The 27,615-nt window shown below is 46.7% G+C and overlaps 1 pseudogene; it reads left to right on the forward strand.

The window, feature by feature from the left end:
- The first annotated feature begins 14,722 nt into the window (after positions 1-14,722).
- On the forward strand, positions 14,723-26,434 carry LOC121543754 (annotated as a pseudogene).
- Positions 26,435-27,615: the final 1,181 nt, after the last annotated feature.

Below are 27,615 nucleotides of genomic sequence, written 5' to 3' on the forward strand. Positions count from 1 at the left end.
TATACCAGTAGTAGTGCTGTAGTAGTATGCCAGTGGTAGTGATGTAGTATGCCAGTGGTAGTGCTGTAGTAGTGTACCAGTAGTAGTGCTGTAGTAATATGCCAGTAGTAATATACCAGTAGTATACTAGTAGTAGTGATGTTGTAGTAGTATACCAGTAATAGTGCTGTAGTCGTATACCAGTAGTAGTGATGTAGTAGTAGTAGTGCTGTAGTTGTATACCAGTAATAGTGCTGTAGTAGTATACCAGTAGTAGTGCTGTAGTTGTATACCAGTGGTAGTGCTGTAGTCGTATACCAGTGGTAGTGCTGTAGTCGTATACCAGTGGTAGTGCTGTAGTCGTATACCAGTGGTAGTGCTGTAGTCGTATACCAGTGGTAGTGCTGTAGTCGTATACCAGTGGTAGTGCTGTAGTCGTATACCAGTGGTAGTGCTGTAGTCGTATACCAGTGGTAGTGCTGTAGTCGTATACCAGTAATAGTGCTGTAGTAGTATACCAGTGGTAGTGATGTAGTAGTGCTGTAGTCGTATACCAGTAGTAGTGCTGTAGTAGTATACCAATAGTAGTGCAAAGAGTCAATATTTGCAGTGTTGACCCTTATTTTTCAAGACCTCTGCAATCCGCCCTGGCATGCTGTCAATTAACTTCTGGGCCACATCCTGACTGATGGCAGCCCATTCTTGCATAATCAATGCTTTTTTTGTGGGTTTTTGTTTGTCCACCCGCCTCTTGAGGATTGACCACTAATTCTCAATGGGATTAAGGTCTGGGGAGTTTCCTGGCCATGGACCCAAAATGTCGATGTTTTGTTCCCCGAGCCACTTAGTTATCACTTTTGCCTTATGGTAAGGTGCTCCATCATGCTGGAAAAGGCATTGTTCGTCACCAAACTGTTCTTGGATGGTTGGGAGAAGTTGCTCTCGGAGGATGTGTTGGTACCATTCTTTATTCATGGCTGTGTTCTTAGGCAAAATTGTGAGTGAGCCCACTCCCTTGGCTGAGAAGCAACCCCACACATGAATGGTCTCAGGATGCTTTACTGTTGGCATGACATAGGACTAATGGTAGCGCTCACCTTGTCTTCTCCGGACAAGCTTTTTTCCGGATGCCCCAAACAATCGGAAAGGGGATTCATCAGAGAAAATTACTTTACCCCAGTCCTCAGCAGTCCAATTCCTGTACCTTTTGCAGAATATCAGTCTGTCCCTGATGTTTTTCCTGGAGAGAAGTGGCTTCCTCGCTGCCCTTCTTGACACCAGGCCATCCTCCAAAAGTATTCGCCTCACTGTGCGTGCAGATGCACTCACACCTGCCTGCTGCCATTCCTGAGCAAGCTCTGCACTGGTGGTGCCCCGATCCCTCAGCTTAATCAACTTTAGGAGACGGTCCTGGCGCTTGCTGGACTTTATTGGGAGCCCTGAAGCCTTCTTCACAATTGAACCTCTCTCCTTGAAGTTCTTGATGATCCAATAAATGGTTGATTTAGGTGCAATCTTACTAGCAGCAATATCCTTGCCTGTGAAGCCCTTTTTGTGCAAAGCAATGATGACGGCACGTGTTTCCTTGCAGGTAACCATGGTTAACAGAGGAAGAACAATGATTTCAAGCACCACCCTCCTTTTAAAGCTTCCAGTCTGTTATTCTAACTCAATCAGCATGACAGAGTGATCTCCAGCCTTGTCCTCGTCAACACTCACCTGTGTTAACGAGAGAATCACTGACATGATGTCAGCTGGTCCTTTTGTGGCAGGGCTGAAATGCAGTGGCAATGTTTTTTGGGGATTAAGTTCATTTTCATGGCAAAGAGGGACTTTGCAATTCATCTGATCACTATTCATAGCATTCTGGTGTATATGCAAATTGCCATCATAACTGAGGCAGCAGACTTTGTGAAAATTAATATTTGTGTCATTCTCAAAACCTTTGACCACGACTATATACCAGTAGTGCTGCAGTAATATGCCTGTAGTAGTATACCAGTAGTAGTATACCAGTAGTAGTGCTGTAGGAGTAAAGTAGTGTGCTACTGTATGAGGTGCTATATATGACTGCATACAGTAGCATTCTGACAGAGCTGATGGATCAATGCCAGCATTGCTATGGTAGCCTATACTGTTAATATACTGCTTCAGTACACAGTATAAACCTCTTCTCAATATTATCATTCCTTTTATTTATTTCCAAATATAGCTATTTTGTTTTGTTTCAGTTGATCTGATTAACATCTACTGTGTAATTGTCTGTCTCTAGTGGCTTTTAACTTGGTTATACTAATTAATAAGGATATATATATATATATATATATATATATATATATATATATATATATATATATATATATATATATATATATATAAAACGCAACAATTTCAACGATTTTACAGAGTTACAGTTCATATAAGGAAATCAGTCAATTGAAATAAATTCCTTAGGCCCTAATCTATGGATTTCACATGATTGGGCAGGGGCACAGCCATGGGTGGGCCTGGAAGGGCATAGGCCTACCCAATTGGGAGACTGGCCCACCCACTGTGGAGCAAGGCCCAGCCAATCAGAATGAGTTTTTCCCAACAAAAGAGGTTTATTACAGACAGAAATACTCCTCAGTTTCATCATCTGTCCGGGTATATCATCTCGGATGAACCCGCAGGTGAAGAAGCCGGATGTGGAGGTCCTGGGCTGGTGTGATTACACATGGTCTGTGGTTGCGAGGCCGGTTGAACGTACTGCCAAATTCTCTAAAATGATGTTGGAGGTGGCTTATGGTAGAGAAATTAACATTTAAGTTCTCTGGCAACAGCTCTGGTGGACATTCCTGCAGTCAGCATGCCAATTCCATCTGTGACATTGTGTTGTGTGACAAAACTGCACATTTTAGAATAGACTTTTATTGTCCCCAACACAAGATGCACCTGTGTAATGATCGTGCTGTTTAATGAGCTTCTTGATATGCCACACCTGTCAGGTGGATGGATTATTTTGGCAAAGGAGAAATGCTCATTAACAGGGGTGTAAACAAATTTGTGCACAAAATTTGAGAGAAATAAGCTTTTTGTGCCTATAGAAAATGTCTGATCTTTTATTTCAACTCATGAAACATGGGAGCAACATGTTTTATGTTTTTGTTCAATGTATGTATACTGTAATTACACTCCATTGTATTTTGATCTTTGTTATCTCTGCCATATACAAACGGTATATCAGCAAAATGTGATGTCTCTGACCATATAGTGTTGAAATAGTCATTACATTAGACTAGATGAGTATAGCAGACCAGTTAAATAGTCATTACACTAGACTAGATGAGTATAGCAGACCAGTTAAATAGTCATTACACTAGACTAGAGGAGTATAGCAGACCAGTTAAATAGTCATTACACTAGACTAGATGAGTATAGCAGACCAGTTAAATAGTCATTACACTAGACTAGATGAGTATAGCAGACCAGTTAAATAGTCATTACACTAGACTAGAGGAGTATAGCAGACCACTAGAGTGTACCAGACCAGTATAACGTCTTAACTCGATGCTCTCTTAGACTGGAATATGATTGATTGCTGCCTTGAAGTGATTAAATGACTGATTGATGCTGTGACATATTTGATCAGTCTCACTGTTTGTGTCCCAAATACCACCCTATTCCCTATATAGTGCCCTACTTTTGAGGGCCCATAGGGCTGTAATGAAAAGTAGTGCACTATATAAGGAATATGGTGTCATTTGGTATGAATGTTCCCACTGTCTTGCAAAGATGAGTTACTCAATTATCTTCGGGCCCGCAGCGAGCTTAAATGTACCAGTCTACTGAAGTCATATTATTGTTTCTCCTGCCACCCTGCAGCCCACTGCTGGCTTGTCTCTGAAGCTAACCCAGGTTGGTCCCTGGATAACAGACCAGATGCTGCTGGAAGTGGCCTAAAATAAATATCCCAGTGATTGGGGACATTGGCCTGTGTAGGGTGCTGTCTTTCGGATGGGACATTAAACGGGTGTCCTGACTCTCTGCGGTCACTAAAGATCCCATGGCACTTATCGTAAGAGAAGGGGTGTTAACCCCGGTGTCCTGGCTAAATTCCCAATCTGGCCCTCATACCATCATGGCCACCTAATCATGTCCAGCTTCCAATTTGCTCATTCATTCACTCCCCTCTCCCCTGTAACTATTCCCCAGGTCGTTGCTGTAAATGAGAATGTGTTCTCAGTCAACTTAACTGGTAAAATGATGGTTAAATAAAATGGAGAAGAATTCTCTACCAAAGCTCTTCATTTCTTTTTAACTAGTTTTACACTACGTACCTGAACAATGAATTTCAATTTGTTGATCAAAGATAATTCTTTAGTTAAGGTTTTGTATTTGAAGCTAAATGTACGTTTTGTGAGTTGACATTTAAACCAAGCTTTCATATTTATTTTCAAGTATTAATAAAATAATTGTTTGTACTTAATGTTTCATTTGTGAGCTTTTTGTATCAGTTGTGGACTAGTCTCATTGCGTATGCACTGAACAATGCTGTTACTGATAACCTAAAGACCAGATATCTGAGTGACAACTTCCATCAATGAGTAGGGGAGACTGAGGGCAATTGTAAACGTGTATTTTGCTCAAAGACCCCTTGAACTAGGCCAGTCATGTTTTTATAATTTGGCTGCTTGGCTCATGCAACACTGCGTTACAGTTGTCTCCAACCCAGCAGCCATGACAATGTGCCTCGCAAGAGACTACAATAGTGCCATGTCAATAACCATGTTTCTGTCACATGGTGGAAAAGTGACAGGTTCTTTTGGATCTGGGTTGAGTGTAGTTGAGACCATAAAAAAAAGGGAAAAAATAGTATTTTTCAAATGTTTAATAAGTATAAGGCATGGTTCCATTAGGTTTAGAATGTACTTTTCCTCTTTCTAGTTAGTGACCATTCTCTGGCTCAGGAACTTATTTGAAACCATTACAATTTTTTAAAACCAAAAACACAGGAACCAAAAAGGGGGCACAGGAGGCGATGCAGACCAGGAGGCAGGCATCTATTTCATTTAAAGTTTATATCACAATCCACCGTAGCCATGTGCTCTCTACAAACAGGGCTCCACTATTCCTCTGGACTGCATCACTTCCTGTGGGCGGCCACCTAGAACACAGAGGGAGGGGTTTAAATACAAGTAGGAACATACTATTTAACCAATGAGATTGCTTCCTGCATTTACCTCATTATTAGTCACACCTGCGAGCATGTGACATTTCCATCCACAGTTTCTAAGCGAGTAAAGTCATACCAAATAAAAAGAAACCACTACAGCTGTGATGGAAACGGAAGTTTCGGTACAACTTTTATAAATGTTAGTTCGACATGATGGGTTATTTTTGTAGGTAAAATGGTGGTGGAAGCACCTTTTTATGCGCAAATAATATCAATTTTATCTAAGTAAACTTGGAGTCACGCGATGATATCATGTGTGGTCCTCCCACCGACTCAGGAACAGGGCAACCATACAGTTTATTAGGCTACAGATTAAATAAATTAAGAACTTCACAGGGTGGTGAAAGCGCACGGTGATGAGCTTGATGCTGCTTTCCAATACATATCCAGGGTCTTATTCTGGTGACATGATGATCGATGCTTGACTGCAGTTTGACAAATACAAATATTCTGGCTCTTATCCATAATAATCTCATAATGTAGACTATCCTACAGTACCCGCACTGTATCTGCGAGCTGTTGGCTAGAGTGCATGTGCCAAGACCAAGTAGGCACATTTTGCTATTTAATGCAACAGTTTTTGTGACAAAACTATCAGTGACTTTAAAATGCGATGGAAACACATTCAACTTAAGATTTTTATTCGGTACATGAGAACTTAAGCGAAAAAGTAAATTTTGTGTGCACTATGGCATCACGCACTGAATTTTATTGGCAACAAGTCAGTTGGTGGAAACATCACTCTTGGGAAAATGTGTATATTTTCTTTATGCAGATTTTAGAATATTGGCATGAAAATCTGTCGCCAATTGGATGGTAACCTAGCTACTGTTTAACCAACATATAGTCTTGAGAAATAATGCTAGTTTGAATTCTTGGACAGTAATGCTCAGGACAGTATAAGAAAAATGCAGCCGGTGGAAAAACAACTTTCATTTGCACCTAAACAAGCAAATAGTGAGATATTTGATAGAAACTTTTCAAGCAGGGAGAGAACCTAAATGGATGTACTGAGTGAGTTTCATCACTCTGTCTGGTTTCTGTTTGGAGAAACTCAAGGTGTTCCATCTTCCCCCTGTTACAGTTGCCCCCCCGCCTCCCCTAGTCAATGTGAGGAGGTAATGGTTATATAATATACCTACTGTATATGTATAACTATTTCCAGTTAAGTTTGTCATTTTTCATCAAAGTTTTACACACACTGCCACAGCCACTGCTGGCATCAATAGAAGTTTGAGTAGAGAGAGATTCTCAATGTTGGAAAACAATGTACTGTACATGCTAATTATTAGAGTGGTAACCTGATACCAGTGTTGAGATCAGCAGGGGCTCACTTCTCCTAACACGCTCAACACCAGGCTGGGAGTGGGACAGTACACTCCACCAGACCGGCTGGGAGTGGGACAGTACACTCCACCAGACCAGCTGGGAGTGGGACAGTACACTCCACCAGACCAGCTGTGGGCTGGGAGTGGGACAGTACACTCCACCAGGGCAGCTGTGGGCTGGGAGTGGGACAGTACACTCCACCAGGCCAGCTGGGAGTGGGACAATACACTCCACTAGGCCAGCTGTGGGCTAGGAGTGGGACAGTACACTCCACCAGACCAGCTGTGGGCTGGGAGTGGGACAGTACACTCCACCAGACCAGCTGGGAGTGGGACAGTACACTCCACCAGGCCAGCTGTGGGCTGGTAGTGGGGCAGTAGACTCCACCAGGCCAGCTGTGGGCTGGGAGTGGGGCAGTACACTCCACCAGGCCAGCTGTGGGCTGGGAGTGGGACAGTACACTCCACCAGGCTAGCTGTGGGCTGGGAGTGGGACAGTACACTCCACCAGGGCAGCTTGTGGGCTGGGAGTGGGACAGTACACTCCACCAGGCCAGCTGGGAGTGGGACAATACACTCCACCAGGCCAGCTGTGGGCTAGGAGTGGGACAGTACACTCCACCAGACCAGCTGTGGGCTGGGAGTGGGACAGTACACTCCACCAGACCAGCTGGGAGTGGGACAGTACACTCCACCAGGCCAGCAGTGGCTGGCAGTGGGGCAGTAGACTCCACCAGGCCAGCTGTGGGCTGGGAGTGGGGCAGTACACTCCACCAGGCCAGCTGTGGGCTGGGAGTGGGACAGTACACTCCACCAGGCCAGCTGGGAGCTGGGAGTGGGACAGTACACTCCACCAGACCAGCTGTGGGCTAGGAGTGGGACAGTACACTCCACCAGGCCAGCTGTGGGCTGGGAGTGGGACAGTACACTCCACCAGACCAGCTGTGTACTGGGAGTGGGACAGTATACTCCACCAGGCCAGCTGGGAGTGGGACAGTACACTCCACCAGACCAGCTGGGAGTGGGACAGTACACTCCACCAGGGCAGCTGTGGGCTGGGAGTGGGACAGTACACTCCACCAGACAAGCTGTGGGCTGGGAGTGGGACAGTATACTCCACCAGGCCAGCTGTGGGCTGGGAGTGGGACAGTACATTCCACCAGGGCAGCTGTGGGCTGGGAGTGGGACAGTACACTCCACCAGACCAGCTGTGGGCTGGGAGTGGGACAGTACACTCCACCAGGGAAGCTGGGAGTGGGACAGTACACTCCGCCTGACCAGCTGAGAGTGGGACAGTACACTCCACCAGGCCAGCTGGGAGTGGGACAGTACACTCCACCAGACCAGCTGAGGGGTGGGAGTGGGACAGTACACTCCACCAGGCCAGCTGGGAGTGGGACAGTACACTCCACCAGGCCAGCTTGTGGGCTGGGAGTGGGACAGTACACTCCACCAGAACAGCTGTGGGCTAGGAGTGGGACAGTACACTCCACCAGACCAGCTGGGAGTGGGACAGTACACTCCACCAGGCCAGCTGGAAGTGGGACAGTACACTCCACCAGACCAGCTGTGGGCTGGGAGTGGGACAGTACACTCCACCAGACCAGCTGTGGTCTGGGAGTGGGACAGTACACTCCACCAGACCAGCTGTGGGCTTCATGTGGGACAGTACACTCCACCAGGGCAGCTTGTGGGCTGGGAGTGGGACAGTACACTCCACCAGGCCAGCTGTGGGCTGGGAGTGGGAAAGTACACGCCACCAGGCCAGCTGGGAGTGGGACAGTACACGCCACCAGGCCAGCTGGGAGTGGGACAGTACACGCCACCAGACCAGCTGTGGGCTGGGAGTGGGAGAGTACACTCCACCAGACCAGCTGGGAGTGGGACAGTACACTCCGCCAGGCCACCTGGGAGTGGGACAGTACACGCCACCAGACCAGCTGTGGGCTGGGAGTGGGACAGTACACGCCACCAGACCAGCTGTGGGCTTGGAGTGGGACACTACATTCCACCAGGCCAGCTGGGAGTGGGACAGTACACTCCACCAGACCAGCTGGGAGTGGGACAGTACACTCCACCAGGCCAGCTGGGAGTGGGACAGTACACTCCGCCAGACCAGCTGTGGGCTGGGAGTGGGACAGTACACTCCACCAGACCAGCTGTGGGCTGGGAGTGGGACAGTACACTCCACCAGACCAGCTTGTGGGCTGGGAGTGGGACAGTACACTCCACCAGACCAGCTCTGGGCTGGGAGTGGGACAGTACACTCCACCAGACCAGCTGTGGGCTGGGAGTGGGACAGTACACTCCACCAGACCAGCTGTGGGCTGGGAGTGGGACAGTACACTCCACCAGCACCAGGGCAGCTTGTGGGCTGAGAGTTGGACAGTACACTCCACCAGGCCAGCTTGTGGCTGGGAGTGGGACAGTACACTCCACCAGGCCAGCTGTGGGCTGGGAGTGGGACAGTACACTCCACCAGACCAGCTGGGAGTGGGACAGTACACTCCACCAGGCCAGCTGGGAGTGGGACAGTACACTCCACCAGACCAGCTGTGGGCTGGGAGTGGGACAGTACACACCACCAGGCCAGCTGGGAGTGGGACAGTACACACCACCAGACCAGCTGTGGGCTGGGAGTGGGACAGTACAATCCACCAGACCAGCTGGGAGTGGGACAGTACACTCCGCCAGGCCAGCTGGGAGTGGGACAGTACACTCCACCAGACCAGCTGTGGGCTGGGAGTGGGACAGTACACTCCACCAGAACAGCTGGGAGTGGGACAGTACACTCCGCCAGACCAGCTGTGGGCTGGGAGTGGTACAGTACACTCCACCAGACCAGCTGTGGGCTGGGAGTGGGACAGTACACTCCACCAGACCAGCTGTGGGCTGGGAGTGGGACATTACACTCCACCAGACCAGCTGTGGGCTGGGAGTGGGACAGTACACTCCACCAGGCCAGCTGGGAGTGGGACAGTACACTCCACCAGACCAGCTGTGGGCTGGGAGTGGGACAGTACACTCCACCAGGCCAGCTGGGAGTGGGACAGTACACTCCACCAGGCCAGCTGGGAGTGGGACAGTACACTCCACCAGGCCAGCTGGGAGTGGGACAGTACACTCCACCAGGCCAGCTGTGGGCTGGGAGTGGGACAGTACACTCTACCAGACCAGCTGGGAGTGGGACAGTACACTCCACCAGGCCAGCTGGGAGTGGGACAGTACACTCCACCAGGCCAGCTGGGAGTGGGACAGTACACTCCACCAGACCAGCTGGGAGTGGGACAGTACACTCCACCAGGCCAGCTGGGAGTGGGACAGTACACTCCACCAGGCCAGCTTGTGGGCTGGGAGTGGGACAGTACACTCCACCAGACCAGCTGTGGGCTGGGACAGTACACTCCACCAGACCAGCTGGGAGTTGGACAGTACACTCCACCAGACCAGTTTGGAGTGGGACAGTACACTCCACCAGACCAGCTGGGAGTGGGACAGTACACTCCACCAGGCCAGCTGGGAGTGGGACAGTACACTCCACCAGGCCAGCTGGGAGTGGGACAGTACACTCCACCAGGCCAGCTTGTGGGCTGGGAGTGGGACAGTACACTCCACCAGACCAGCTGTGGGCTGGGACAGTACACTCCACCAGACCAGCTGGGAGTTGGACAGTACACTCCACCAGACCAGTTGGGAGTGGGACAGTACACTCCACCAGACCAGCTGGGAGTGGGACAGTACACTCCACCAGGCCAGCTGGGAGTGGGACAGTACACTCCACCAGGCCAGCTGGGAGTGGGACAGTACACTCCACCAGACCAGCTGTGGGCTGGGAGTGGGACAGTACACTCCACCAGGCCAGCTGGGAGTGGGACAGTACACTCCACCAGGCCAGCTGTGGGCTGGGAGTGGGACAGTACACTCCACCAGGCCAGCTGGGAGTGGGACAGTACACTCCACCAGGGCAGCTGTTGGCTGGGAGTGGGACAGTACACTCCACCAGACCAGCTGTGGGCTGGGAGTGGGACAGTACACTCCACTGAACTAAAACTCAACAGCCCAAAAGTCACTCCAGTACATTTAAACAAGCACATTTTCAGCAGCCAGCCAGTCAGCCAGCCAGGCAGTCAGGCAGTATCCATGAAGTCACCCTCTTACAGTGGGGAAAAAAAGTATTTAGTCAGCCACCAATTGTGCAAGTTCTCCCACTTCAAAAGATGAGAGAGGCCTGTAATTTTCATCATAGGTACACGTCAACTATGACAGACAAATTGAGAAAAAAAAATCCAGAAAATCACATTGTAGGATTTTTAATGAATTTATTTGCAAATTATGGTGGAAAATAAGTATTTGGTCACCTACAAACAAGCAAGATTCTGGCTCTCACAGACCTGTAACTTCTTCTTTAAGAGGCTCCTCTGTCCTCCACTCGTTACCTGTATTAATGGCACCTGTTTGAACTTGTTATCAGTATAAAAGACACCTGTCCACAACCTCAAACAATCACACTCCAAACTCCACTATGGCCAAGACCAAAGAGCTGTCAAAGGACACCAGAAACAAAATTGTAGACCTGCACCAGGCTGGGAAGACTGAATCTGCAATAGGTAAGCAGCTTGGTTTGAAGAAATCAACTGTGGGAGCAATTATTAAGAAATGGAAGACATACAAGACCACTGATAATCTCCCTCGATCTGGGGCTCCACGCAAGATCTCACCCCGTGGGTCAAAATGATCACAAGAACGGTGAGCAAAAATCCCAGAACCACACAGGGGGACCTAGTGAATGACCTGCAGAGAGCTGGGACCAAAGTAACAAAGCCTACCATCAGTAACACACTACGCCGCCAGGGACTCAAATCCTGCAGTGCCAGACGTGTCCCCCTGCTTAAGCCAGTACATGTCCAGGCCCATCTGAAGTTTGCTAGAGTGCATTTGGATGATCCAGAAGAGGATTGGGAGAATGTCATATGGTCAGATGAAACCAAAATATAACTTTTTTGGTAAAAACTCAACTCGTCGTGTTTGGAGGACAAAGAATAATGAGTTGCATTCAAAGAACACCATACCTACTGTGAAGCATGGGGGTGGAAACATCATGCTTTGGGCTGTTTTTCTTCAAAGGGACCAGGACGACTGATCCGTGTAAAGGAAAGAATGAATGGGGCCATGTATCGTGAGATTTTGAGTGAAAACCTCCTTCCATCAGCAAGAGCATTGAAGATGAAACGTTCAGCATGACAATGATCCCAAACACACCGCCTGGGCAACGAAGGAGTGGCTTCGTAAGAAGCATTTCAAGGTCCTGGAGTGGTCTAGCCAGTCTCCAGATCTCAACCCCATAGAAAATCTTTGGAGGGGAGTTGAAAGTCCATGTTGCCCAGCGACAGCCCCAAAACATCACTGCTCTAGAGGAGATCTGCATGGAGGAATGGGCCAAAATACCAGCAACAGTGTGTGAAAACCTTGTGAAGACTTACAGAAAACGTTTGACCTGTGTCATTGCCAACAAAGGGTATATAACAAAGTATTGAGAAACTTTTGTTATTGACCAAATACTTATTTTCCACCATAATTTGCAAATAAATTCATAAAAAATCCTACAATGTGATTTTCTGGATTTTTTTTCCTCATTTTGTCTGTCATAGTTGACGTGTACCTATGATGAAAATTACAGGCCTCTCTCATCTTTTTAAGTGGGAGAACTTGCACAATTGGTGGCTGACTAAATACTTTTTTCCCCCACTGTATGTACCACACAACAACATAACTTTGACTCTGTGGTGTTGGACTCTGTGGTGTTGGACTCTGTGGTGTTGGACAGCTTACAGTATGGACTGAACGTTTGGAGTTTCAATTCACTCAATTCATTGAAATGCATTGACATTCCAATTCAAAAGTAGAAATGTGTAATTTATTTATTTTCAATGGGGATTTTTCCATTCTTGCATTGGAATGTTCTGGAATTGACCCTAACCCTGCAGTTCATACCAGTCGTCTACACACTGAGCATTCCACAGGGATGCTGGCCCATGTTGACTCCAATGCTTCCCACAGTTGTGTCAAGTTGGCTGGATGTCGTTTGGGTGGTGGACTATTCTTGATACACATGGGAAACTGTTGAGCATGAAAAACCCAGCAGCGTTACAGTTCTTGACACACTCAAACCAGTGCGCCTGGCACCTACTGCCATACCCTGTTCAAAGGCACTTTCATATTTTGTCTTGCCCATTCACCCTCTGAATGGCACACATACACAATCAATGTCTCAGTTGTCTCAAGGCTTACAAAATAATTATTTAACCTGTCTCCTCCCCTTCACCTACACTGATTTGAAGTGGAGTTAACAAGTGACATCAAAAAGGGACCATAGCTTTCACCTGGATTCACCTGGTCAGTCTAGGTCAAGGAAAGAGCAGGTGTTCTTAATGTTTTGTCCACTCAGTGTGTGTTAACATAACATAATGAGCTAGCTGAGCGATCCCAGTCTTCTGTAAGATATTCTCTGATGTCTGGCTGACGGTCGGGTGTGTTAGGGTCAGGAGGAAGTATCTATCTTACTGCTCCTGTCCCTGCTGTCTAATCACCAGGGCACTGGGACGACCTCTGGCTGTGTCCCAAATAGCACCCTATGTCCTGTTGTATTCAGTTTCCATGGGAATAGGGTAAAGCTGCACGCTCATGGCTTTGATGATACATGTTATAACCAACATTTAGACAGCAAGCTGCCTTCCACAGGATTTCATCATGATATGGTGGGGGCCAGGTTTCAGATTTTCAACGTTTAGACAGCAAGCTGCCTTCCACAGGATTTCGTCATGATATGGTGGGGGCCAGGTTTCTGATTTTCAACGTTTAGACAGCAAGCTGCCTTCCACAGGATTTCGTCATGATATGGTGGGGGCCAGGTTTCTGATTTTCAACGTTTAGATGGCAAGCTGCCTTCCACAGGGTTTTCATCATGATATGGTGGGGGCCAGATTTTTGATTTTCATTGATTAGATCCAAAGTGTGCAGTGCCAATCAATCATTGTCAGGATAGAATGTACAGTGAACCTGTAGATGATGGTAGTCTGGGTTATCTTTCTCAGCTGCTGTAGAGACCTGAGGAAATAGATGGTGAACGGGAAGGCTTATGGCCAGGTTTCAGATTTTCAACAATTTGATCCAATTTGATGATTTTGAAAGATAACCAATTCAATACATTGAAATGGGGGGAAAAAATATTAATTTGACAAAGGTAAAAAAGCCCTTTAGGCTACACATATCATAATGTAAACAGGTGAACAGCTCATTTGAATAACTTTTTGTTGAATTCATCAATTAAAGTTTTAAGAAAGGGTAGCCTATGGATGCAGGGTGAAGATATCATAATTTATTAAGGTGATCATTTGTGTTAAATGCTAACTAAATGGAATATGTCTCATTGTTGAAGACAGTCCACAGTCTGTTATTAGGACATTTCTTTGTGGGACTTTGGTGCAGTTTGCACTCAAACTTTTCCTCTTGAAAATAAACGCTCTTACCCCACCTAGTGGTAGAGTTGGGTAATAAACCCTATTTCATTGTGTGATTCAGGTTCCATGCTGTTTTCTCAATATTTGAGAAATTATTTTGATTATATAGATGATGATCATGGTGAGGATGATGAATAGAATGATACAATGAAGAGGATGATGATGATGATGATGATAATGATAATTGTATCCATAGGATAATAACACATAGAGTTAATGCAAAGTAATGCACAGAATTTGGCCTTCAGTTGCCCCCTCAAAAATGTCTTGTTTCCCACCTTGTGAATGTTTAGTGTATAAACCTCACCACGTCCCCTCTGAGGATGCTGACTGACTCCAGCACTTCCTGGTTCTGTCAGCAGCTTTGCTGTTCTCTGCAGTGATAGGTCCATCTGACATGAATGTGTGTCAGATGGCCAGTGACAATACCGCTACTACTAGTGCTGTGTGTGTGTGTGTGTGTGTGTGTGTGTGTGTGTGTGTGTGTGTGTGTGTGTGTGTGTGTGTGTGTGTGTGTGTGTGTGTGTGTGTGTGTGTGTGAGAGAGTGGGAGTGTGAGTGTGTGTGTGTGTGTGAGTGTGTGAGAGAGAGAGAGAGCAAGACAGATAGAGAAAGAGGGGAAAAGGAGGTCAGGCCAAACCAAATAAAGCCGTAGGTGCTGCTGGGAGAGGAGTGTCTGTTAGCATGCATCTGGAGGTTCAGGGTTGGCTACTGTCTGGGTCTCAGCAGACCAGACCACAGGCTCTATATTGATCTAGTGTTTCATAGATTTATTGATTTATTGGACTGGGACAGGGATTGGAACATCCCTGAGGTGACAGGCCATCATGCCCAGGATAGACGTGGATGTGAAGCTGGACTTTAAAGATGTCCTGTTCAGACCCAAGAGAAGCAGCCTGAAGAGCAGGTTAGAGGTAAGGAGAGGATGGGGTATTATAAACCAGCCTTTACAGCTGCTGCTGCTGCTGCTGCTGCTGTTGTTGTTGTAGATGTCTAATGAGTTTTATCTTGTTAGCACAGAAAAGAGAGAGGTGGAGTCATGGTGGACACCCTATGCTCCCAAGGGGGCCAAGAGCATTAAGTCTTATGTACAATGTTCAAATGTGTGTTGAATCAGAAATGACAGCTGTGTTGGGTTGGTCAGTTGTGGAGGGTCAGTGGTGAAAAGAGGTGAAAGAGATAGGATACCATAGGATTACATATAGAACTGGTGATATAGTGGATCTCTGTGTAGGAAGTACTCTTATTGTTCCTTAGCTTGCTACAGCAGAACACAGTAACCTCCCCTGTGTGTGTGGAGGTCACCTTCCCTTAGCAGGGCTGGTATGTGTGTGTGTATGTGCGTGCGCCTGTGCGTGCATGCTTGTGTGTGTGTTTGACTCTGCATACTGGTCTGTGTGTGTGTGTGTGTGTGTATACGTCAACGTGTGTGTGTCTGTTTGTGCCTTCTCCCACTGTCTGCCTGGCACTGACATCTTTCCCTCCCTACAGACCTGAGGTTTATTATGATAACAGTGTTCACAATGTTTCTGTCTGGCTAGCACCTGTCAACACCTATACCGCTATGTGATGTCATGAGAGACATGACATGGCATGATATGAGACATGAAATGGCATGATATGAGACATGAAATAGCATGATATGAGACATGAAATGGCATGATATGACACACAAAATGGCATGATATGAGACACGAAATGGCATGATATGACACACAAAATGTCATGATATGACACACGAAATGGCATGATATGACACACGAAATGGCATGATATGAGACATGAAATGGCATGATATGAGACATGAAATGGCATGATATGACACATGAAATGGCATGATATGAGACAGGAAATGGCATGATATGAGACATGAAATGGCATGATATGAGACATGAAATGGCATGATATGAGACATGAAATGGCATGATATGAAACATGACATGGCATGATATGAGACATGAAATGGCATGATATGACACATGAAATGGCATGATATGACACATGAAATGGCATGATATGAGACATGAAATGGCATGATATGAGACATGAAATGGCATGATATGAGACATGACATGGCATGATATGAGACATGAAATGGCATGATATGAGACATGAAATGGCATGATATGAGACATGAAATGGCATGATATGAGACATGAAATGGTATGATATGACACATGAAATGGCATGATATGAGACATGAAATGGCATGATATGACACATGAAATGGCATGATATGACACACGAAATGGCATGATTGTCACGCCCTGACTCAGGGGACGCTTATATGTTGAGTCAGGGTGTGTATATTCTATGTTGTGTAGTTCTATGTTTTCATTCTAGTATGGGTATTTCTATGTTGGCCGGTGTGGTTCCCAATCAGAGGCAGCTGTCGCTCGTTGTCTCTGATTGGGGACCATACTTAGGCAGCCTATTGGCACTATTGAGTTGTGGGATCTTGTTCCGTGTGAGGTATGTTGTTTGTGTACCTTGGACTTCACGTTTCGTTTAGTTTGTTGTTTATTCGGTTCAAATTAACATGTATGCATATCACGCTGCACCTTGGTCTGACACGTCTATGAACGAACGCGACAGAAGATCCCACCAAACAAGGACCAAGCAGCGTGCCCAGAAGGAGCAAACGCCGGGGATTCAACGGGAGGTAACTTTAGTAGATGTCCTCCTCGGTTGGGGGAGAATTACTGAGGAGGAGGCCGTCCGTTATCGGGAGGCGATGAAGGTTGATGCCCAGGTAGGAGAGGAGAAACGGCGCCAACCGTGCCGACGACGGAGACCCGAGAGGCAACCCCAAGAACATTTTTTGGGGGCACACGGGGTGGATGACGAGGCAGCAGGAGGCCGTGGAAGGGCGAATCTGCAGGTTAGGAGAGGAGGCCACCATGTTACGGGGGCTATAGGTTCAGAGGGAGCAGGAGTTATTCGGTCAGAGGGAGGCGCTACAGGAGGCTAAAAGGGAGAAGGAAAGTGTAGAGGCACGGCGAGAGGAGCTGGTTAGGCAGCAGGGGGTTAATAAAGGAACCCAGTCCCGCTCCTCGCACCAAGCAAGTGGTGCGTGTCGCCAGTCCGGTCCGGCCCGTTCCTGCTCCCCGCACTAAGCCAGTGGTGCGTGTTCCCAGTACGGCCCGACCCGTTCCTGCTCCTCGCACCAAGCCAGTGGTGCGCGTCGCCAGCCCGGTCCGGCCCGTTCCTGCTCCCCGCACTAAGCCAGTGGTGCGCGTCGCCAGCCCGGCCCGGTCTGTTCCTGCTCCTCGCACCAAGCCAGTGGTGCGCGTCGCCAGCCCGGCCCGGCCTGTTCCTGCTCCTCGCACCAAGCCAGTGGTGCGCGTCGCCAGCCCGGCCCGTTCCTGTTCCTGCTCCTCGCACCAAGACAGTGGTGCGCGTCGCCAGCCCGGTCCGGCCCGTTCCTGCTCCCCGCACTAAGCCAGTGGTGCGTGTTCCCAGTACGGCCCGACCCGTTCCTGCTCCTCGCACCAAGCCAGTGGTGCGCGTCGCCAGCCCGGTCCGGCCCATTCCTGCTCCCCGCACTAAGCCAGTGGTGCGCGTCGCCAGCCCGGCCCGGTCTGTTCCTGCTCCTCGCACCAAGCCAGTGGTGCGCGTCGCCAGCCCGGCCCGGCCTGTTCCTGCTCCTCGCACCAAGCCAGTGGTGCGCGTCGCCAGCCCGGCCCGTTCCTGTTCCTGCTCCTCGCACCAAGACAGTGGGGCGCGTCGCCAGCCCGGTCCGGCCCGTTCCTGCTCCCCGCACTAAGCCAGTGGTGCGCGTCGCCAGCCCGGCCCGGCCTGTTCCTGCTCCTCGCACCAAGCCAGTGGTGCGCGTCGCCAGCCCGGCCCGGCCTGTTCCTGCTCCGCACACCAAGCCAGTGGTGCGCGTCGCCAGACCGGCCCGGCCTGTTCCTGCTCCTCGCACCAAGCCAGTGGTGCGCGTCGCCAGTCCGGTCCGGCCCGTGCCTGCTCCTCTCCAGGTTCGGGGTCTCCCACACCAGGGTCCAGACTGGGCCTGGCGTATCGTGGGAGGAAGGAGAGGGGAAGCAACGCGCCGAGGTCTAGACCAGACCAGGGGCGCAACAGGGAGGCGAAGAGTGAGAGGTCGTCACGCCCTGAGCCGGATCCGCCTCCGAGGCGGAATGCCCACCCGGCCCCTACCCTGTTATGCTTATGTTGTGCGGTCGGAGTCCGCACCTTTGGGGGGGGGTACTGTCACGCCCTGACTCAGGGGACGCTTATATGTTGAGTCAGGGTGTGTATATTCTATGTTGTGTAGTTCTATGTTTTCATCTAGTATGGGTATTTCTATGTTGGCCGGTGTGGTTCCCAATCAGAGGCAGCTGTCGCTCGTTGTCTCTGATTGGGGACCATACTTAGGCAGCCTATTGGCACTATTGAGTTGTGGGATCTTGTTCCGTGTGAGGTATGTTGTTTGTGTACCTTGGACTTCACGTTTCGTTTAGTTTGTTGTTTATTCGGTTCAAATAAACATGTATGCATATCACGCTGCGCCTTGGTCTGACCCGTCTATGAACGAACGTGACAATGATATGAGACATGAAATGGCATGATATGACACACGAAATGGCATGATATGACACATGAAATGGCATGATATGGGACACGAAATGGCATGATGTGAGACATGAATGGCATGATATGATACATGACACACTGTGTTAAACGCTAACAAAATGGAATATGCCTCATTTTTTTGAACAATCCAGTCTATGTGTGTGTGTGTGTGTGTGTGTGTGTGTGTAACTAGTTCCACAGCCTTTTTTTCAGGTAAGATGCCAAAAATCATAATTTATAGTTGAATGAATATATGAGACCAATTAAGCAAACCCATCATTTTAAGTTGACTGAAGATTTTGCCTACGTTTTCTCATATTGTAGCTAGGTTTGGGCCAACTAAACATGTTAAGTTCAGGTAACACTTTGACCGATGAGTTGAGTAAACTAAAACAAGGCTGTGGAACCAGTTACTGAATAATGATTGGTTGAAACAACTAGATTTGTGGGTGTTTATTTTATTTATTTATTTTTTGTTTTTTTTTACAGTGTATGACATGAGAGAGTCAGGCTTGCACCATATTCCCAAATGGCACCCGATTCCCTATATAGTTCTCTACTTTTGACCAGGGCCCATATGGGACACTGAGTGTGACACTGAGTGGGCGTCCCAAATGGTACCCTATTCTCTATATAATGCACCATAGGGCTCTCAAAAGTAGTGTACTATGTAGGGAATAGGGTGTCATTTGGGACGCAGACAGAGACACAATCTATTCTGTCCTACATCTGAAGCTCTATTTGCATCTTTTTTTATGGGGAACCTAGGCAGGCTGAGGCTCAGGCTGATTCATGATGAACCCAGGCAGGCTGAGGCTCAGGCTGATTCATGATGAACCCAGGCAGGCTGAGGCTCAGGCTGATTCATGATGAACACAGGCAGGCTGAGGCTCAGGCTGATTCATGATGAACCCAGGCAGGCTGAGGCTCAGGCTGATTTATGATGAACCCAGGCAGGCTGAGGCTCAGGCTGTTTCATGATGAACCCAGGCAGGCTGAGGCTCAGGCTGACTCATGATGAACCCAGGCAGGCTGAGGCTCAGGCTGACTCATGATGAAATCAGGCAGGCTGAGGTTCAGGCTGATTCAGGTTGATTCATGGTGAACCCAGGCAGGCTGAGGCTCAGGCTGATTCATGGTGAATCTAGGCAGGCTGAGGCTCAACCTGATTCATGATGAACCCAGGCATGCTGAGGAAACAATGAGACATCATCATCAGAGGATTGAGATCAAGGCCTTTTTTAATGTGTCGTTTTACTGTAGTTGACACAATATTATGCTTTCATACATCCACTACCAGCCATTGGTTTGTTGATTAGTCATTTAATTAGATTGAAGGATGGAGAATAGGTTATTTGTTGCCACCATTGTCATTAATTTGACCCCTGATGGAGAGACGTCTCGGGGAGAAATAAGAACATATGTTGTTGTTTTTTAAATCTACTTCCATACCAGTGTTCTAACATCTTTAAACCCTGAAACATGATCCAAGTTTCAATATAGGCCATCACTCTGGGGCAAATCCAGCAAACATAACCTGTATGTTATGCATTACCACAACTTAACTAGTCATTCCAATTCGGTCATGTTATGTCAACTGTCCTGACATTAGGCAGTATACCCACAACTCCTAATGCTAAATGTCTGTGTAGTTTCCTCTTTCATTCTTACTTTTTATGATGTGCATTTGTGCCTTTTGATGTTTTGATAGGCGTTTGTGAATACAATTTGAGATATATTGGCTTGTGTCCCAAATGGCACCCTATTCCCTACGTAGCGCACTACCTTTGACCAGGATTCATAGCGCTCTGATCAACAGTAGTGCACTATATAGGGAATAGGGTGCCATTTGGGACACACTATGATTATTTATTGTTACTGTGCTCCCCTCCTCACAGGTGGACCTACAGAGGACGTTCACGTTCCGTAATTCCAAGCAGAGTTACCATGGCATCCCCATCATTGCTGCCAACATGGACACCACGGGCACCTTTGAGATGGCACACGTCCTCAGCAAGGTAAGCGCTGTACCGTTTGGGGTTGTGCATCCCAAATGGCACCCGATTCCCTATATAGTCCACTACTTTTGACCAGAGCACTATGGGACGCAAATAGCACCCTATTCTCAAATAGCACCCTATTCCCAAATGGCACCCTATTCCCAAATGGCACCCTATTCCCAAATGTCACTCTATTCCAAAATGGCACCCTATTCCCAAATGGCACCATATTCCCAAATGGCATCCTATTCCCAAATGGCACCCTATTCCTAAATGTCACTCTATTCCCAAATGGCACCCTATTCCCAAATGGCACCCTATTCCCACAGGGCCCTGGTCAGTAGTAGTACACTATATAGTCAATAGGGTGCCATTTGAGACACACACCTGGTGTTGTCATCAGAAACACTGCTGGACACATGCCATGGTAAGGGTCAGGGAGTTTTTTACTGACCACATGATCAGACCAGGAGAAACTCCAGTAGTTCTGTTGTTTCTCTGTCATCCCCAGTTCTGCTTCAGTGAAGTCTTGACAACCTGATGACCAGTGAAAGGGTTGCCAGGGTGATGATCTGTGAAAGGTCAGTTGCCAGAGGACTAAGTAATGCTGTGAATTTCCTTTCTTCTTGTTTCTCTACATTCTCCTCTAGCAAACTCTCTTCACCGCCATGCAGAAGCACTACACTGTGGAGGAGTGGAAGGCTTTTGCAGCCAAGTGTCCAGAATGTTTGGAGGTTTGTAATAATCCTAGACAACAATGTTTGGAGGACAGCTAGAATTGTCTTCATACAGCATTTTAATGACACCATGCAACAGTGGTGGCCCCAGGGTTTGAATAATGTATTGACTTCAGGAGTTGTTATGGAAATAGTGGATGGACCATGGTAATGTTCCTAATGCTTATAAGGACTAGTGCTCTGATTGGTTATGGGAGTGCTTGTAGTAGCACCCATAGAAATATAATCACTAGAACAGCCACCCATTTACAAGTCAATGATGCCATAATGTGTGCACTGGTAGCCATTTTTAGTTTACCCATGAGTTTATCGTCAAATTGCCATGGTCAGAGGCTCCAGCCCCGTTCTAACGATTCTATTTCTATGGTAGCACCTCCATACTTCCAACCCTGGTTGTTCTCTCACACTGCTGCCCCGTCCCCCTCAGCACATAGCAGTCAGCTCAGGCAGTGGTTAGTAACTCTGTCTGTTACTATGTCTGTTACTCTGGTACTATGTCTGTTACTCTGTTACGCTGTCTGTTACTCTGTCTGTAATTATGTTACTCTGTCTGTTACTCTGTCTGTTAATCTGGTATGCTGTCTGTTACGCTGTCTGTTACTCTGTCTGTTATTATGTTACTCTATCTGTTACTCTGTTACTCTGTCTGTTACTGTCTATTACTCTGTTACTATGTATGTTACTCTGTTACTATGCTACTCTGTCTGTTACTCTGTTACTCTGTCTGTTACTCTGGTATGATGTCTGTTACTCTGGTATGATGTCTGTTACTCTGGTATGATGTCTGTTACTCTGGTATGATGTCTGTTACTCTGGTATGATGTCTGTTACTCTGTCTGTTATTATGTTACTCTGTCTGTTACTCTGTCTGTTACTATGTCTGTTACTCTGTTACTCTGTCTGTTACTCAGTTACGCTGTCTGTTACTCTGTCTGTAATTATGTTACTCTGTCTGTTACTCTGTCTGTTAATCTGGTATGCTGTCTGTTACGCTGTCTGTTACTCTGTCTGTTATTATGTTACTCTATCTGTTACTCTGTTACTCTGTCTGTTACTGTCTATTACTCTGTTACTATGTATGTTACTCTGTTACTATGCTACTCTGTCTGTTACTCTGTTACTCTGTCTGTTACTCTGGTATGATGTCTGTTACTCTGGTATGATGTCTGTTACTCTGGTATGATGTCTGTTACTCTGGTATGATGTCTGTTACTCTGGTATGATGTCTGTTACTCTGTCTGTTACTCTCTGTTACTCTGTCTGTCTGTATCCACAACAACATCACTTTTTTTACACTCAACAGAAAACACAGTGAACTCCTAGATTGTGTCTCAAATAGCACCCTATTCCCTACTATAAGTAGAGCACTCTATGGAATTATGAGTTCACCAGGGCTTCCTTCAAGAGAAAAAATTACTTCAGCTGAGTGCAGTCAGCTCATACAAACTGACACGTCATGATTCCCCTCTAGGTTCTGTGTGTACGACACATATTAAGACGGGAGTGGGATACCCCCAGCTCAGTGCTGTCATAGAGTGTGCAGACTCCGCCCACGGCCTGAAGGGTCACATCATCTCAGTGAGTGACCTCTGACCTCAAGAACCTTCTGACATTCTGACCTCTTGGGTCGGATTCAGGAGGGTGCAACGCACCTGCACAATACATCTATCTACACAACATTTATATCTGAACGAACCAAGGGGTTAAGGTGCTGGAGCTCGGTTCCGCCTGGCTTTCCCTTTGAGAGAATGAACCACTGAACGTTCCACAATGTTTGCTCAATACGTTTTGTCTTATCTCACCAGGATGGCGGATGCAGCTGTCCTGGCGATGTGGCTAAGGCATTTGGTGAGTCCTGGTTTGATAAATCATACTATCATAGTGACATTGTATGTGTCCCAAATTGACATTGTGTGTATCCTATTCCCTATAGGGCCCGGGTCAAAGTAGGGCACTATATTGGGAATAGGATGCCATTTGGGAAGCATACGTTGTGCTGTATCACTCCAAGATACTGCCTTGCCTGCCCCACTCTGAACAGGGTTGTGTCTGTGTGATTCTAGGCGCGGGAGCTGACTTTGTGATGCTGGGGGGCCACACTGGCTGGCCACGACCAGTGTGCCGGAGAGATAATTGAGAAGAATGGCAAAAAGATCAAGCTGTTCTATGGGATGAGCTCTGACACGGTCATGAAGAAATATGTAGGGGGAGTGGCAGAGTACAGGTACAATAATAATAATTTGGTGGGTGCTTATATCTGTCCTGTTTTACACATGTGAATTGGAAATGTGTTTTTTGCATATCCCACTCTCCCTGAGACAACCTCGGAGAGTGAGGTCACAGCCAGGGTCTACCATTATCAACAGCAACCCTGGAGCAATTAGTGTTAAGTGCCTTGCTCAAGGGCACTTCAACAGATTTTTTCACCTTGCCGGCACTGGGATTCAAACTAGCAACCTTACGGTTACTGGCCCAATGATCTAACCGCTAGGCCAGTGGTTCCCAACCTTTTTTGGTTACTGTACCACCAATTGAACTTTGCTCTGCCCGAAGTACCCCTGAAGTACCCCCTCATGTGCATTTTAACAGTAAGCCTGTCACGCCCTGACTCAGGGGACTCGTATATGTTGAGTCAGGGTGTGTATATTCTTTGTTATGTAGGATTTTCTATGTGTTGATCTATTATGTGTAGATCTATGTTGGCCGGTGTGGTTCCCAATCAGAGGCAGCTGTAGCCCGTTGTCTCTGATTGGGGACCATACTTAAGCAGCCTATTGGCACTGTGTAGTTGTGGGATCTTGTTCCGTGAAAGGTATGTTGTTTGTGTCTACCTTGGACTTCACGTTTCGTTTTGTTTCTTGTTTTGTCGTTGTGTTTATTAAGTTTAAATAAACATGTATGCATATCACGCTGCGCCTTGGTCTGACCCGTCCGTCAACGAACGTGACAAAGCCAATGGTCTCATGAGTCTCATCAAGTACCCCCTGTGGATAGGCCAAGTACCCCCAGGGGTCCTTGTACCCCTGGTTGGGAACCCCTGCGCTAGCCTACCTTCCGCCCACAGTATATACAGTGGGGAAAAAAAGCATTTAGTCAGCCACCAATTGTGCAAGTTCTCCCACTTAAAAAGATGAGAGGCCTGTAATTTTCATCATAGGTATACGTCAACTATGACAGACAAAATGAGGAAAAAAATTCCAGAAAATCACATTGTAGGATTTTTTATGAATTTATTTGCAAATTATGGTGGAAAATAAGTATTTGGTCAATAACAAAAGTTTCTCAATACTTTGTTATATACCCTTTGTTGGCAATGACACAGGTCAAACGTTTTCTGTAAGTCTTCACAAGGTTTTCACACACTGTTGCTGGTATTTGGCCCATTCCTCCATGCAGATCTCCTCTAGAGCAGTGATGTTTTGGGGCTGTCGCTGGGCAACACGGACTTTCAACTCCCTCCAAAGATTTTCTATGGGGTTGAGATCTGGAGACTGGCTAGGCCACTCCAGGACCTTGAAATGCTTCTTACGAAGCCACTCCTTCGTTGCCCGGGCGGTGTGTTTGGGATCATTGTCATGCTGAAAGACCCAGCCACGTTTCATCTTCAATGCCCTTGCTGATGGAAGGAGGTTTTCACTCAAAATCTCACGATACATGGCCCCATTCATTCTTTCCTTTACACGGATCAGTCGTCCTGGTCCCTTTGCAGAAAAACAGCCCCAAAGCATGATGTTTCCACCCCCATGCTTCACAGTAGGTATGGCGTTCTTTGGATGCAACTCAGCATTCTTAGTCCTCCAAACACGACGAGTTGAGTTTTTACCAAAAAGTTATATTTTGGTTTCGTCTGACCATATGACATTCTCCCAATCCTCTTCTGGATCATCCAAATGCACTCTAGCAAACTTCAGACGGGCCTGGACATGTACTGGCTTAAGCAGGGGGACACGTCTGACACTGCAGGATTTGAGTCCCTGGCGGCGTAGTGTGTTACTGATGGTAGGCTTTGTTACTTTGGTCCCAGCTCTCTGCAGGTCATTCACTAGGTCCCCCCGTGTGGTTCTGGGATTTTTTGCTCACCGTTCTTGTGATCATTTTGACCCCACGGGGTGAGATCTTGCGTGGAGCCCCAGATCGAGGGGAGATTATCAGTGGTCTTGTATGTCTTCCATTTCCTAATAATTGCTCCCACAGTTGATTCCTTCAAACCAAGCTGCTTACCTATTGCAGATTCAGTCTTCCCAGCCTGGTGCAGGTCTACAATTTTGTTTCTGGTGTCCTTTGACAGCTCTTTGGTCTTGGCCATAGTGGAGTTTGGAGTGTGACTGTTTGAAGTTGTGGACAGGTGTCTTTTATACTGATAACAAGTTCAAACAGGTGCCATTAATACAGGTAACGAGTGGAGGACAGAGGAGCCTCTTAAAGAAGAAGTTACAGGTCTGTGAGAGACAGAAATCTTGCTTGTTTGTAGGTGACCAAATACTTATTTTCCACCATAATTTGCAAATAAATTCATTAAAAATCCTACAAAGTGATTTTCTGGAAAAAAAATCTCAATTTGTCTGTCATAGTTGACGTGTACCTATGATGAAAATTACAGGCCTCCCTCATCTTTTTAAGTGGGAGAACTTGCACAATTGGTGGCTGACTAAATACTTTTTTCCCCCACTGTAAATACAGTATCCTTTCAGTTTTTCTAATAGTATCTTACAAGCAAGCACACACATTTTCTTCACAAAATGTCAATTTAGTAGTTAGCTCTAGTCTCCTTAGTGCAGAACTGTTGATGATGTTGAAGACTAAGAAATCAATGTGCCTGATCAACCCAATGGAAGACCATAGCTTTATTGACAAGTTTTCCCCTCTTCCTCAATCCATCCATCCTCCTCCTCCTCCTGCAGATGGTCAGAGGGCAGGACGGTGGAGGTGCCGTACAGGGGGGATGTAGAGGACACCACCAGGGACATTCTAGGTGGCCTGCACTCCACCTGTACCTATGTAGGAGCTGCTAAACTGAAGGAGCTCGTCGCAGGACCACCTTTATCAGAGTCACACAGCAGGCCAGCCACATGTTCACATAGTAGTAAATAGACAGACGGACGGACAGACAATATGATCTTTCTTGTGGCTGTTTAGAACTTCACATCCTAATGCCTGATTTCAATTGTGCTGAAAATATGAATGTATAATTTGAAAGTGTGAATCTACAACAATTGTTATGTGAATGCATGTGTTACTTTGCCCGTACACAGTAGACAGAAAGAGGAGAAACAGAGAGAAAAACCAACCTGGACTCAGGGGTAGACGTAACATATTAGTATGATATGTTACGTTTGGTATGGTATTAATTTGTGGATGTCCATCTTCCATTTCGTTGGATATGTTATGAATTACAATTCGCATGATATGTTACAAAATTTCAAATTGCAATTAGTACAATATGTTACTAATTTTCAAATCGTATGATATGTTATGAATTCCAATTTGTTGTGGCTAACGTTAGCTAGGTCTCTAGGTGGCTAACGCTAACGTTAGCTAGGTGGCTAACCTTAGCTAGGCTAGGGTTTAGGGTTAGGGGTTAAGTTTAGGTATAAGGTTAGGGTTAAGGTTAGGATTGGGGAAGGGTTAGCTAACATGCTAAGTAGTTGCAAGGTAGCCAAAATTTGGTAAGTAGTTGCAAAGTTGCTAATTAGCAAAAATCCTAAAGTTGTCTGTGATGTTATTCGAACACACAACCTTTGGGTTGCTTGATGTTCACGTTTAATGCCTACCCATCCACCCTGACCAACCACCCAACTTTCGTTTTTGCCTTAAGTAACCTTCTGTCTTATGTAACCATACCAAATGTAACATATCATACTAAACTGAGTGTCCTGGAATCCAGATTTACATTTACTATGTTATGTGTAGTCTATGAGACCAGGCTGGAAAAACAGAGTGCTAGAGTAAAAAGCTGCTCTGTTGCTCCTCTTGAAAGACAGATGAAAGACGGATGAAACAGTTGAAAGACAGAATTTCAGTTGACTCTGTTATTTATTATTCTGAGTATACAGAGACAATACATTTGTTCATGTTCTTTTGTATTTTTATTTATTATTTGTTTTATGTTCAAATCTAAATGAAACGTTAAAAAATGCCAACTGAAATATTTGGTCCATAAACCTGAAAACACTCTCTAAGAAAGGGACCATAGATCATACAGAACAGACCGGAGTATATCCTACAAATTAAACAATAATACTACAGTTAGAAAATCAACATT

This window comes from Coregonus clupeaformis, chromosome 17 (genome assembly GCF_020615455.1).
Source record: "Coregonus clupeaformis isolate EN_2021a chromosome 17, ASM2061545v1, whole genome shotgun sequence".
Taxonomy (NCBI): Eukaryota; Metazoa; Chordata; class Actinopteri; order Salmoniformes; family Salmonidae; genus Coregonus; species Coregonus clupeaformis.